The sequence below is a fragment of the Ranitomeya variabilis genome, chromosome 3, assembly GCF_051348905.1.
Source record: "Ranitomeya variabilis isolate aRanVar5 chromosome 3, aRanVar5.hap1, whole genome shotgun sequence".
NCBI lineage: Eukaryota > Metazoa > Chordata > Amphibia > Anura > Dendrobatidae > Ranitomeya > Ranitomeya variabilis.
Window position 1 is genome coordinate 767493631 of NC_135234.1, and position 15140 is coordinate 767508770.

Genomic DNA, 15140 nt, shown 5'->3' on the forward strand with positions numbered 1-15140 from the left:
GGCAGCCCAATGGGGGGCGTGGCCAGCGATCCGAGACCCCCTGGACCCATGCCTGGATGTCTGTGGATGATACCCGTAGTGGCTGACCTCGAGGACTGATCACCCTCTGAACACGGTAAGTGGCGATCATGTACACTGTATATGTCACACTTGCTAGTGTCTCAGCCGTTATTGGTTTGTCTGTGGTCTCTTTGGGTCTGGGGAGGTGACCGGTCGAGTGGTGAGACCGAATGCGATCCTGTGCCACGCTCTGAACCAGCAACTGAGAGACGTCGCATCCTGTGCGTCCTCTGTACACCACACCTCCTCCACCGGTCATTGTACTCCGTTCAACCACCCTACCCGTGACTATTGTCTAGTAGTGAAGTGGAGTGATAAATTGAGCCAGTTGTAGATTGTGGGGCAGCTTAGAGAAAGGGATAGGAGACGCAGCCTCTGTGATATTGTACCAGCTAGGTAATTAAGACGTCCCGAGCAGGGACCACCTGTATTTCTGTGGAGGGCTCTCACTAGGAGACCGCCTCCCGACTGTTTAGAATATCGTGGCAGGATAGTCTGTTAATCACTGGTGTTCAGGTTAGGGACAGAAAATGTTGAGCGCGAGGCTCTTCTTTTTCTAATACGTTGAGCGAGATTCCGTATTGTGGAATATCAGTGTTGATATCGCTGCCAGTGGTTTTACTGCAGAAAATCACAGTATTCTGTGAGTCATGCTGCGTATCTTAAAGCAGAAGAAGTCTGTGCCCCACAAGTTAGATGAGGATGCTGTGGAAGTCAAGACAATGGTCACGGGAGGGCAAGAGACAGTCAAGAAGCTTATCTGCGAGTTGCGCGAGGCTTAAAGAACAAAGGATGAAAATAGGTTGATGGAGAGGAAGGATCAGACAATGTAGAGCCCGTGTTTGGTTATAAAATGCCTTTGAACTGTGATCTTACAGATTGTAAAATGGCCGCCGTGCCACTGATGATGAACATGTAGTCCCAGCCACCGCCCTGTAATGGCGGCGGAAAGAGCTTTCCAGAAGTGTAGGTGTGTTCTGTTTGTGTTGTGCAGAATCCAACCTGGGTGGAAACCTGCCGTGTGTGTGCGTACGGGCCGTTTTTGGGGCTCCGCCCAGATCACGGAGGATCATAGGAAAGTTTTGTAGAAATTAAGTCTGAAAACTGCTGCAATTTGTTACTTTGTAGGAGATGGGAGGGGCGGAGCGGACCGCTGCGAGATTTCTTTGTCAGTTCTCCTCTTTTCTCCTTATCTACGCTACGTGCCGGAGAAAGAGGGGGGCATACAGCTGGGCTTTTGTATTCTCCCTTGTGTGCTGAGGAATGCAGTACTAGATGGGAGGGGGTGAGTGAATCCCTGCGTGACCTGCTTGCAATTCCTCCCCTCGGTGCTGCGGGCTAGAGAGACGGGGAACCATGTATTGCATTCCAAAGTTTTCTCTGTCCTTGGTTTAGTACACGTTGAGAGATTTGTGTTTAAAGCAATAAGTACTGTATGAAATTGAAAGTGAAATAGATCTGTGCCTAGTCTTAGAGGAAAACTTGTAAGTAATTGAAAGATTGGTAATTACCTGTATCAAGTTGAGTGGTTGATATATAGCAAATTGAAGATCAACAGGGGGTCTCCCTGCTTGATAATATGGTCCTTCCCCAGGAAATCAAGCCTCTTCTCCCGACTGTAAGCTCTGTGCCCCTCAATCCCAAAGCACCAATATATACTGGGTTGCCAAAACTTAGTGCGCCTCTATTCTATGATCCTATGATCCTGTCGGGTGGATTTGTGATGTATGCGGAGTTACTAATTCTCAGTGTAGAGAGGTCTGTTACAATTGTGGAGCGAGTAGATTCAGGGTCGTAGCCCCCACCTTTCCCTTGCTAAACACTGACAGCAATTCCCCGCTCCAAATACAGCCCCCACCCCACCGCAGTCCGCAGTACAAGGACGAAGCTTCATTCCTTATCAGAGTCTATGTAACAGAGTTCAGCCCCTGCCCTCCCCACCTTACACAAATCTAGTCTCATACTAAAATATCACTTTTAACCCTGTCTGGGAATCCCCCCCCCCCAGCCCAGAAAGGCCCCTACATCTCCTCTTCCCGTGAAACCTTCACACCTACAAGGCCGGACTTTCCAGGAATCTGAAGTTTGGTTCCCTGTCATTCACGTTGCTACATCACACCTCAGGGCTCCCAAGTTCTTTTCTCAGTAGGGGTATGGGGACATGATTACCCACCAGGTAGGAGCCATAGTGAACCCAGCTAACTCTACCCTGTCACATAGAGGTGGTTTGGCCCAACAGATAGCCAACAAGGGAAGCCCAGCCATAGCCCAAGAGTGTCAGGCCTACCTTGCCACTTATGGCCCCTTGTATCCAGGAGACGCTATGTCCACCCAAAGAGGGAATTTGCCCTGTGATATAGTGTTACACACTGCAGGCCCCGTATATGATTACAAGACACCCGAGCACTGCCGTACAGTATTGCAGACTGCCTTGCAGACAGAGCTCACCCATGCAGGACATGCTACAGGTGTGCTGACTCAGCTTCATGGAGACAAATAGAGATCTGTTGCTTATTACAGCGGCCGCCTGGATACGGTGGCAAGAGGAAGCCCCTTCTGTGTTCGGGCCGTGTTGTCTGTCCAGTTGTTGCTACACAAGTCTTCAGAGATTGTTTTGAATCACCCACTGACGGTCCATACCCCACGATGTATATAGTATCCTTAACCAGGTACAATCTAGCCACATGTCCATGGCTGGACAGCTGCGACTCCAGTGTGCTAATGTGATTTTGAAAAGGTGCGCTGTCCTGAACCCCGCTACTCTTCTCCTAGTTCCTATGGATCCAAAGGGGGGGAGGAGTAGGTGATATGAAGGTGACATGAAAAAGGACACTCTTTTTCTTTCTAGAATGGATCCAGAGGAACAGGATTAGGTTTCCAAACCACATGATTGTCCGGAATTAATGTCTTAGGAAACAGCTGGTCTCTAGTGTGCCTATTCTAATGCTGATTTTGAGCTTTTTGTAGATGGATCCCGTCACCAAGATGACCAAGGACGCTTCTGTACCAGATATGCTGTGGTCTCAGAACATGAGGTAATCAAGGCAGAGTCAATGCCAGCTCATATGTCTGCATAAGAAACAGAGCAAACTAGCAGAAGGTAAGACTGTAAATATCTACACTGATTCCAGGTATGCTTTTGGCATTGCACACGGTTATGGGCCTATCTGGAGAGCCAGGGCTTTCCTGACAGCAAATGGCCATCCCTTTAGACATGCTGAGGCAGTCCAGCAACTTATGAATGCACTACAGCTTCCCACCCAAGCAGGCATCATAAAGGTAAAGGCACATACCAAAGGCACTGATGGACGGACAAAGGGTAACGCACTGGCAGACCAGGCTACCAAGAAAGCAGCAAGCACTCCTGTGGCCTCTAGAGTACATCACCTAGACACCCCACCATCTCCACTTGTGTTGAAAGACATCTTAGCCCGGTTACAAGAACAGGCAAGTAAGGAGGAGAAAAATAGGTGGCAAAAGATAGGGGCTTGCTCTGATACCGTCACTGGACTATGGGGGAGGGGTGAAAAGGTCTGCCTACCACAGGTACTGTACCCAATGATGGCACAGGTTCTGCACGGGAATGTGCACCACTCGAAGACGGCCATGTGTGACACCCTACAGAAACACCAACAAAGCAATATCTGTGTTTGGGTGTAAACCATACAGAAAATCCCAATAACGAAAAACTGAAAATATAGCAAAAAATGGGATAAATATAAAACGTAACTTTTAATGTTATAAAAGACCATAAAAAAACACATCACCCATGTGATCAATAACACATAAATCAAGGCAAAATCTCCACCATGGGATATGATGATCCCTGGAGACTAATACGCCTTTCACAGGATTATTAAAAAAATCCTGACAGCAAAATTGCTGGCGAGAAATACATAACTGGGGTAGGATTAAATGCAAAAGCTGAAAACCTGTTTAAACAATTACGACAAGTACAGCACCATACCCTCAGTCGCCTAGTAGAACAAATGGAAAATCAGTAACGGCAAACATTATGAAGAATGCCTGCTGATTCCTCTAAGCATAGAAAAAGGAACGGTCTTACCAGTTCCGTAGAAAGAAGAGGGCAGTGGAGCACCGGATAATCCCTTGTTTAGGTCGATATCCAGACAGTGCAGGGAAGACAATCCCTATATCATTCCCTATGGGGCTATCGATAGACTAACCCCGTTGCTCCTGCCCTTACAAGGACAGTCCACAGCTATCCCTGTATATAGACATGCCCTGCACTCTCCCTAAAGTATTCGTCCCAACGCGTTTCATTCAAGCATAATCTTCAGGGGACATGCTTGTGTGTAGGGAAGAGATGCCTATATGCTAAAGAAGAAGGACATAGAGTCCTGCCACCCTCTATGCTGTCCTGCAGAGGACAGCATAGAGGGTGGCAGGACTCTATGTCCTTCTTCTTTAGCATATAGGCATCTCTTCCCTACACACAAGCATGTCCCCTGAAGATTATGCTTGAATGAAATGCGTTGGGACGAATACTTTAGGGAGAGTGCAGGGCATGTCTATATACAGGGATAGCTGTGGATTGTGATATGATATAGGGATTGTCTTCCCTGCACTGTCTGGATATCGACCTAAACAAGGGATTATCCGGTGCTCCACTGCCCTCTTCTTTCTACGGAACTGGTAAGACCGTTCCTTTTTCTATGCTTAGAGGAATCAGCAGGCATTCCTCATAATGTTTGCCGTTACTGATTTTCTATTTGTTCTACTAGGCGACTGAGGGTATGGTGCTGTACTTGTCGTAATTGTTTAAACAGGTTTTCAGCTTTTGCATTTAATCATACCCCAGTTATGTATTTCTCGCCAGCAATTTTGCTGTCGGGATTTTTTTAATAATCCTGTGAAAGGCGTATTAGTCTCCAGGGATCATCATATCCCATGGTGGAGATTTTGCCTTGATTTATGTGTTATTGATCACATGGGTGATGTGTTTTTTTATGGTCTTTTATAACATTAAAAGTTACGTTTTATATTTATCCCATTTTTTGCTATACACCCTACAGAAACAATGGATTGCCCCCGGGTTTTCCACCTGCGCAGAAAGCCAGGTACAGAGCTGCATGATATGTGCCACACATAATCAGGGTAGGACAGTGAAAACCCCATCCAAACACACTCCCCGGCCCTTTAACCAATTCCAGAGACTGCAGAATGATTATATTCAGTTACCCAGGGTAGGGACGTATGAGTATGTGTTGGTCTGCATTGATTTATTTTCAGGTTGGCCAGAAGCCTACCCAGTTGACAAAGCTACGGCGAAGAAACTGATGGCTGAGATCATATGCAGGTATGGAGTTTCTGAAGTCATCAAAAGCGATCGGGGCTCCCATTTTACTGGAGAGATCATGTCAGAGGTAATGGCAGCACTGGGGGTAAGTCAAGCATTGCATACTCCATCCGTAGAGTAGTGGAAGAGTGGAGAGACTAAATGGAACTCTTAAGCTTAAAATTCAGAAGGCAATGGCAGAGACTGGTAAACCATGGACAGAATGCCTTCCTCTAGCTTTGTTTTCAGTAAGATATACCCCAAACAGGAAGACAGGACTGTCACCGTATGAGATTCTGTTTGACAGGGGCCCCAATCTTGAATGTTTCTTTCCACAACAGTTGCAGCTCAAGTACCAGGACTTGACTAGCTATGTGCAGGCCTTACATGGACACCTTGCCAAAGTGCATTTAACCGTTTTCAGTTCTCTTCCAGACCCAGACAAGGTTCCTGGACACCATCCCTTTGTGCCAGGAGACCTGGTGTATGTGAAAAAAGTTTGTGCGCAGAGATTGTCTCCAGACAAGATTTGAAGGACCCCACACAGTGATCCTGGTCACCCCCCACTGCAGTAAAACTTGAAGGAAAGAGCACCTGGATCCACGCCTCATATTGTAAAAGAGATCGAACCAGTGTTTAGTCACAGTAGTGACTGAAGGGAAATGTTGCTGTTGTTTTTGATCTTGGGACTGGGGGCCATCCTCGCCCCTACCTCTTCGGCCCCTATTGTAAAAATAAGAATTCTGGTCCCACTATTCTCTGGGTAAACCTGACAGCCCCGGTAAATATCTGGCGATTTGATTTCTGTGATGTAGTCAAGTGCCTCGAGACTGAACGGGTGGTAGAGGGGGTCATCCAGTTTTATATGTGTGCTACCAGAAATGACAACAATAACTGTTATTATTGGTCAGATGCTGCCTGGAATACGGGAGATGATTGGGGATATAAACCTAGTGAAGCCATGTTCCCAAGGATAGGATGGGTAGGAGTCTTAGTGAGAGAATGCATCTAACAGCCCTTCTGCAACCACCTAGAGGCTGTAAATGGGGTAAAAGTTGTCACCCCCTCCTCCTAAATCTTGAAAGCCCCCAATCTGCTGATCTACAGACATTTGTACTGGGAAGGCATTATAATTATGTATTTAGTAGTGGATACCATGGGAATTTAGGCCATATGCAGCTCCAGGATATTAGTTTCAGACCAACCAAGGCCCCCGTTACTAGTACACCTAAAACAAGCCCAGGTGAGCGTTTGCAAAATGTAGTTAATGAAGTGATACCCATTCCAGGTCTCAGTTAGCAGGAGGTTTTCTCCATAGAAACACAAACAGCCCCAAGGAAAAACCTGTGGTTAGAATGGGTGAGATACAATGTAAGAATCCAGAATATCTCTGTAGGATGTATTGCTTGTGCTGCTGCGAATACACATCTGTACACACATGCATTGCTTTTCCCTGACGACACCACTGCCTGTGTCATGAATCTGTTGAAAGGTTTGAAGTCCACTGATTGCCCAGATTATGTCCTACTAATTCATGAGAAACCCAGACTAAAGGTTCCAGGAGAAGTAACCGTATTGGCTGACAATTACACCTGCTATAATTCCCACGACACCACAGTTATACCAGTAGGGATCTTCAAGACAAGTTTCTGTAAAGGTAACAGTTCTCTAGATACTGATTTGCTAGTTAAACATACACAATGTATGTATGACATTTATTGGTTATGTGGAGATGGTAAGCTCCGTCCTAGGTTGCCTAATGCCTGGATAAGCCAATGCACCCCTGTTAAACTAGCTATGCAGTTCAAGATTTTATTTTTGGGATCCAAAGATACCTGATGAACCTACCAGAAAGAGGAGAAGTTTTGATCAACTCCACATGAGTTATGAAGAAGATCCACTAGTATATATTGATGCCATTGGAGTGCCAAGGGGGGTGCCTGACCAGTTTAAAGCCCAGAACCAGATTTATGCTGGCATTGCTTCTACAATCCCACAAGTGCAGATTAATAAAAATGTTGAATGGATCAAATATATATATTACAGTGAACAAAGATTTGTCAATTATAGCTGTGATGCCTTTCAGGATATAGTTGAGGGCTTGGGCCCTAACACTTGTATGACCCGTGCTGCAACCCGACCTAAGAGAATTACACTGAATCCTGTCCAGACAAGATCACATGCAGTGATATAAGAAGCTGACACAGGATTGTGGTTGGTGGATACTGGAGACATTAACTTTTGGGAGTAGGCTGACAGTAATCCTTTTGGGAAGGAGCTGTAGACCAGCATGTCATGTCACGTCCCCACCACCAGAGAACCAACCACATCAGGTAGGGTAAGACAGATACAGGAGTATTATCCCTGGAGGCCCTCTGACTAGCTAGCTATGCAAAAACAATTGGCTGACCCTGAGAACCAACCTTTCCCATTTTCAGATAAAGACAATATGATGGACGTATAAGTGCACCTAGGCAGGCCTAGGTAGCTAGTGAGCACAAAAGCAGGTGACGAGCGAGGACGCAAATTAAGATTTTCTACAAATGTGACAAAAGGAGAAAGTGTAGAGCTATACTTTGGATGGTTACAGCTGAAATGGGAAGACATGGAGTACAGTCCCATAAACCCACTTGATGTTAGAGTATTGGTGAATACATTCATTGGCGCTATGACCAAAGACTTACGATACGAAATATAGACAGCCAGACCTGAATGGCGAAATGAAGATCCAAAAGACCTGAAGGTTCCTAAAGAAGTTGAACAAATTAGGACAATAAAACGACGTGTCATGTATGCTGGAGTAGACATATCTTTCTTCTCCAGTTGGTTAGGTGGGATCAAGGGATTCCTTCAACAAGCTTGTTTAGTACTGATTGCCCTCCTTATAATTGGATCGATAATTCTCTGTTGTGTTATTCCCTTGTATAAAAAGGTTATTGCCAAAGCAACTCCGACTGGCACCTTCCTCAATCAAGAAGTAGACCCACCAGAGTACGATGGTACTGATCCAGGGGAGATCCCTAAGTACATTCCTCTCAAGAGAGTAGACAAAACCCCCCATTCTCAGATGATGCTAAGAGATTTAGTTTAGGGACAGTGTGAGAACTCCATGTGAGGTTAGTGAAGGGTTCAGCTGCCTGGAGGCCTCTCGCTAGGGGAGAGTTTCTGAGGTGTCTGGATGAAGAAATCCACCTCCCCTTTTCCCATCACATGGACAGTCTCGAAGGATCTTTCTTTAAGGGAAAAACTTAGTGTTTAGGGGGGATTGTCAAGGTGAAAATATATTTCTTATATACCTTTTTGTACTTTTATACTCTTATACTGTGAAACAATAAGTTTTTCCTAATTGCTGCTAATGCAAATGTAATTGTATTTAAAGATGGCCGCCAGTGTTCAGTTTCGTTTCAGTTTAGTGACCGAAGGGTTAAGATTTATTTCTTTGGAAATCTAAACTTAGAGAAGTAAAGAAGAGGAGGAATCCACCAGAAGACGTCCAGCGAATCAGGAGGAGATTGAGCACTGGACGTATGCTGCTGAAACCCCGCCTATTGCATTCCCTTTTTAGTATTGTGTATTTTTAGAATAAAGCCAGTTGCTGTGACCATTACACACATGTGTGTGGATCCACGAGCATGCACTGAGATTGAACCAGCTACCTGTCTGACTCATTCTTACCCGGTACCACATGCTTATAATTTAATTTGGAATGACTGGTGAAGGAAGGGTATTTGTCGTTACGACCCCGACACAATCATAAATGGCCTGAACTTTAACAGGGTCCATCTCGATAGTAGAAGGGGAAAAAATGAAGCCCAAAAATGAAACCTTCTGAACTCCAAAGAGACATTTAGACCCCTTCACATACAAGGAATGAGCACGAAGGACCTGGAACACCATTCTGACCTGCTTCACATGAGACTCTGTTATGGTTCTCAATGGCAAGAGAACATAGCCCAGCAAACATAAGAACTAGCTCTTGGAAGGATGGAAACTAAACTGACCATGAACTAAACCTGCCGCACAACTAACAGTGGCCGGGTAGCGTTGCCTACGTTTTATCCCTAGACGCCCAGCGCCAGCCGGAGGACTAACTAATCCTGGCAGAGGAAAATACAGTCCTGGCTCACCTCTAGAGAAATTTCCCCGAAAGGCAGACAGAGGCCCCCACATATATTGGCGGTGATTTTAGATGAAAATGACAAACGTAGTATGAAAATAGGTTTAGCAAAATTGAGGTCCGCTTACTAGATAGCAGGAAGACAGAAAGGGCACTTTCATGGTCAGCTGAAAACTCTATCAAAACACCATCCTGAAATTACTTTAAGACTCTAGTATTAACTCATAACATCAGAGTGGCAATTTCAGATCACAAGAGCTTTCCAGACACAGAAACGAAACTACAGCTGTGAACTGGAACAAAATGCAAAAACAAACGAGGACCAAAGTCCACTTAGCTGGGAGTTGTCTAGAAGCAGGAACAAGCACAGAAAGACTTCTGATTACAATGTTGACCGGCATGGAAGTGACAGAGGAGCAAGGTTAAATAGCGACTCCCACATCCTGATAGGAACAGGTGAACAGAGGGGATGATGCACACAAGTTCAATTCCACCAGTGGCCACCGGGGGAGCCCAAAATCCAATTTCACAACAGTACCCCCCCCTCAAGGAGGGGGCACCGAACCCTCACCAGAACCACCAGGGCGATCAGGATGAGCCCTATGAAAGGCACGGACCAGATCGGAGGCATGAACATCAGAGGCAGTCACCCAAGAATTATCCTCCTGACCGTATCCCTTCCATTTGACCAGATACTGGAGTTTCCGTCTGGAAACACGGGAATCCAAGATTTTTTCCACAACGTACTCCAACTCGCCCTCAACCAACACCGGAGCAGGAGGCTCAACGGAAGGCACAACCGGTACCTCATACCTGCGCAATAATGACCGATGAAAAACATTATGAATAGAAAAAGATGCAGGGAGGTCCAAACGGAAGGACACAGGGTTAAGAATCTCCAATATCTTGTACGGGCCGATGAACCGAGGCTTAAACTTAGGAGAAGAAACCCTCATAGGGACAAAACGAGAAGACAACCACACCAAGTCCCCAACACAAAGCCGAGGACCAACCCGACGCCGGCGGTTGGCAAAAAGCTGAGTCTTCTCCTGGGACAACTTCAAATTGTCCACCACCTGCCCCCAAATCTGATGCAACCTCTCCACCACAGCATCCACTCCAGGACAATCCAAAGATTCCACCTGACCAGAGGAAAATCGAGGATGAAACCCCGAATTACAGAAAAAAGGAGACACCAAGGTGGCAGAGCTGGCCCGATTATTGAGGGCAAACTCCGCTAAAGGCAAAAAAGCAACCCAATCATCCTGATCTGCAGACACGAAACACCTCAAATATGTCTCCAAGGTCTGATTCGTCCGCTCGGTTTGGCCATTAGTCTGAGGATGGAAAGCAGACGAGAAAGACAAATCTATGCCCATCCTAGCACAGAATGCCCGCCAAAATCTAGACACGAATTGGGTTCCTCTGTCAGAAACGATATTCTCCGGAATACCATGCAAACGGACCACATTTTGAAAAAACAGAGGAACCAACTCGGAAGAAGAAGGCAACTTAGGCAGGGGAACCAAATGGACCATCTTAGAGAAACGGTCACACACCACCCAGATGACAGACATCTTCTGAGAAACAGGAAGATCCGAAATAAAATCCATCGAGATGTGCGTCCAAGGCCTCTTCGGGATAGGCAAGGGCAACAACAATCCACTAGCCCGAGAACAACAAGGCTTGGCCCGAGCACAAACGTCACAAGACTGCACAAAGCCTCGCACATCTCGTGACAGGGAAGGCCACCAGAAGGACCTTGCCACCAAATCCCTGGTACCAAAGATTCCAGGATGACCTGCCAACGCAGAAGAATGAACCTCAGAAATGACTTTACTGGTCCAATCATCAGGAACAAACAGTCTACCAGGTGGGCAACGATCAGGTCTATCCGCCTGAAACTCCTGCAAGGCCCGCCGCAGGTCTGGAGAAACGGCAGACAATATCACTCCATCCTTAAGGATACCTGTAGGCTCAGAATTACCAGGGGAGTCAGGCTCAAAACTCCTAGAAAGGGCATCCGCCTTAACATTCTTAGAACCCGGTAGGTATGACACCACAAAATTAAACCGAGAGAAAAACAATGACCAGCGCGCCTGTCTAGGATTCAGGCGTCTGGCGGACTCAAGATAAATTAAATTTTTGTGGTCGGTCAATACCACCACCTGATGTCTGGCCGCCTCAAGCCAATGACGCCACTCCTCAAAAGCCCACTTCATGGCCAAAAGCTCCCGATTCCCAACATCATAATTCCGCTCGGCGGGCGAAAATTTACGAGAAAAAAAAGCACAAGGTCTCATCACGGAGCAGTCGGAACTTCTCTGCGACAAAACCGCCCCAGCTCCGATTTCAGAAGCGTCGACCTCAACCTGAAAAGGAAGAGCAACATCAGGCTGACGCAACACAGGGGCGGAAGAAAAACGGCGCTTAAGCTCCCGAAAGGCCTCCACAGCAGCAGGGGACCAATCAGCAACATCAGCACCATTCCTAGTCAAATCAGTCAATGGTTTAACAACATCAGAAAAACCAGCAATAAATCGACGATAAAAGTTAGCAAAGCCCAAAAATTTCTGAAGACTCTTAAGAGAAGAGGGTTGCGTCCAATCACAAATAGCCTGAACCTTGACAGGATCCATCTCGATGGAAGAGGGGGAAAAAATATATCCCAAAAAGGAAATCTTTTGAACCCCAAAAACGCACTTAGAACCCTTCACACACAAGGAATTAGACCGCAAAACCTGAAAAGCCCTCCTGACCTGCTGGACATGAGAGTCCCAGTCATCCGAAAAAATCAAAATATCATCCAGATAAACAATCATAAATTTATCCAAATAATCACGGAAAATGTCATGCATAAAGGACTGAAAGACTGAAGGGGCATTTGAAAGACCAAAAGGCATCACCAAATACTCAAAGTGGCCCTCGGGCGTATTAAATGCGGTTTTCCACTCATCCCCCTGCTTAATTCGCACCAAATTATACGCCCCACGGAGATCTATCTTAGAGAACCACTTGGCCCCCTTTATGCGAGCAAACAAATCAGTCAGCAGTGGCAACGGATATTGATATTTAACCGTGATTTTATTCAAAAGCCGATAATCAATACACGGCCTCAAAGAGCCATCTTTCTTAGCCACAAAGAAAAAACCGGCTCCTAAGGGAGATGACGAAGGACGAATATGTCCCTTTTCCAAGGACTCCTTTATATATTCTCGCATAGCAGCATGTTCAGGCACAGACAGATTAAATAAACGACCCTTAGGGTATTTACTACCCGGAATCAAATCTATGGCACAATCGCACTCCCGGTGCGGAGGTAATGAACCAAGCTTAGGTTCTTCAAAAACGTCACGATATTCAGTCAAGAATTCAGGAATCTCAGAGGGAATAGATGATGAAATGGAAACCAAAGGTACGTCCCCATGCGTCCCCTTACATCCCCAGCTTAACACAGACATAGCTTTCCAGTCGAGGACTGGGTTATGAGATTGCAGCCATGGCAATCCAAGCACCAACACATCATGTAGGTTATACAGCACAAGAAAGCGAATAATCTCCTGGTGATCCGGATTAATCCGCATAGTTACTTGTGTCCAGTATTGTGGTTTATTACTAGCCAATGGGGTGGAGTCAATCCCCTTCAGGGGTATAGGAGTTTCAAGAGGCTCTAAATCATACCCACAGCGTTTGGCAAAGGACCAATCCATAAGACTCAAAGCGGCGCCAGAGTCGACATAGGCGTCCGCGGTAATAGATGCTAAAGAACAAATCAGGGTCACAGATAGAATAAACTTAGACTGTAAAGTGCCAATTGAAACAGACTTATCAAGCTTCTTAGTACGCTTAGAGCATGCTGATATAACATGAGTTGAATCACCGCAATAGAAGCACAACCCATTTTTTCGTCTAAAATTCTGCCGTTCACTTCTGGACAGAATTCTATCACATTGCATATTCTCTGGCGTCTTCTCAGTAGACACCGCCAAATGGTGCACAGGTTTGCGCTCCCGCAGACGCCTATCGATCTGGATAGCCATTGTCATGGACTCATTCAGACCCGCAGGCACAGGGAACCCCACCATAACATCCTTAATGGCATCAGAGAGACCCTCTCTGAAATTCGCCGCCAGGGCGCACTCATTCCACTGAGTAAGCACAGACCATTTACGGAATTTCTGGCAGTATATTTCAGCTTCGTCTTGCCCCTGAGATAGGGACACCAAGGCCTTTTCCGCCTGAAGCTCCAACTGAGGTTCCTCATAAAGCAACCCCAAGGCCAGAAAAAACGCATCCACATTGAGCAACGCAGGATCCCCTGGAGCCAATGCAAAAGCCCAATCCTGAGGGTCGCCCCGGAGCAAGGAAATCACAATCCTGACCTGCTGTGCAGGATCTCCAGCAGAGCGAGATTTCAGGGACAAAAACAACTTGCAATTATTTTTGAAATTTTGAAAGCAAGATCTATTCCCCGAAAAAAATTCAGGCAAAGGAATTCTAGGTTCAGATATAGGAACATGAACAACAAAATCTTGTAAATTTTGAACTTTCGTGGTGAGATTATTCAAACCTGCAGCTAAACTCTGAATATCCATTTTAAACAGGTGAACACAGAGCCATTCCAGGATTAGAAGGAGAGAGAGAGAGAAAGGCTGCAATATAGGCAGACTTGCAAGGATTCAATTACAAGCACACTCAGAACTGAAGGAAAAAAAAAAAAAAAAAAAATCTTCAGCAGACTTCTCTTTTCTCTCCTTTCTCTGTCAATTAATTTAACCCTTTGTGGGCCGGTCAAACTGTTATGGTTCTCAATGGCAAGAGAACATAGCCCAGCAAACATAAGAACTAGCTCTTGGAAGGATGGAAACTAAACTGACCATGAACTAAACCTGCCGCACAACTAACAGTGGCCGGGTAGCGTTGCCTACGTTTTATCCCTAGACGCCCAGCGCCAGCCGGAGGACTAACTAATCCTGGCAGAGGAAAATACAGTCCTGGCTCACCTCTAGAGAAATTTCCCCGAAAGGCAGACAGAGGCCCCCACATATATTGGCGGTGATTTTAGATGAAAATGACAAACGTAGTATGAAAATAGGTTTAGCAAAATTGAGGTCCGCTTACTAGATAGCAGGAAGACAGAAAGGGCACTTTCATGGTCAGCTGAAAACCCTATCAAAACACCATCCTGAAATTACTTTAAGACTCTAGTATTAACTCATAACATCAGAGTGGCAATTTCAGATCACAAGAGCTTTCCAGACACAGAAACGAAACTACAGCTGTGAACTGGAACAAAATGCAAAAACAAACGAGGACCAAAGTCCACTTAGCTGGGAGTTGTCTAGAAGCAGGAACAAGCACAGAAAGACTTCTGATTACAATGTTGACCGGCATGGAAGTGACAGAGGAGCAAGGTTAAATAGCGACTCCCACATCCTGATAGGAACAGGTGAACAGAGGGGATGATGCACACAAGTTCAATTCCACCAGTGGCCACCGGGGGAGCCCAAAATCCAATTTCACAACAAGACTCCCAATTGTCCGAAAAGACCAAAATATCATCCAAATATACAATCATGAATCTATCCAGGTACTTTCGGAAGATGTCATGCATAAAGGACTGAAACACAGATAGAGCATTAGAAAGCCCGAATGGCATCACCA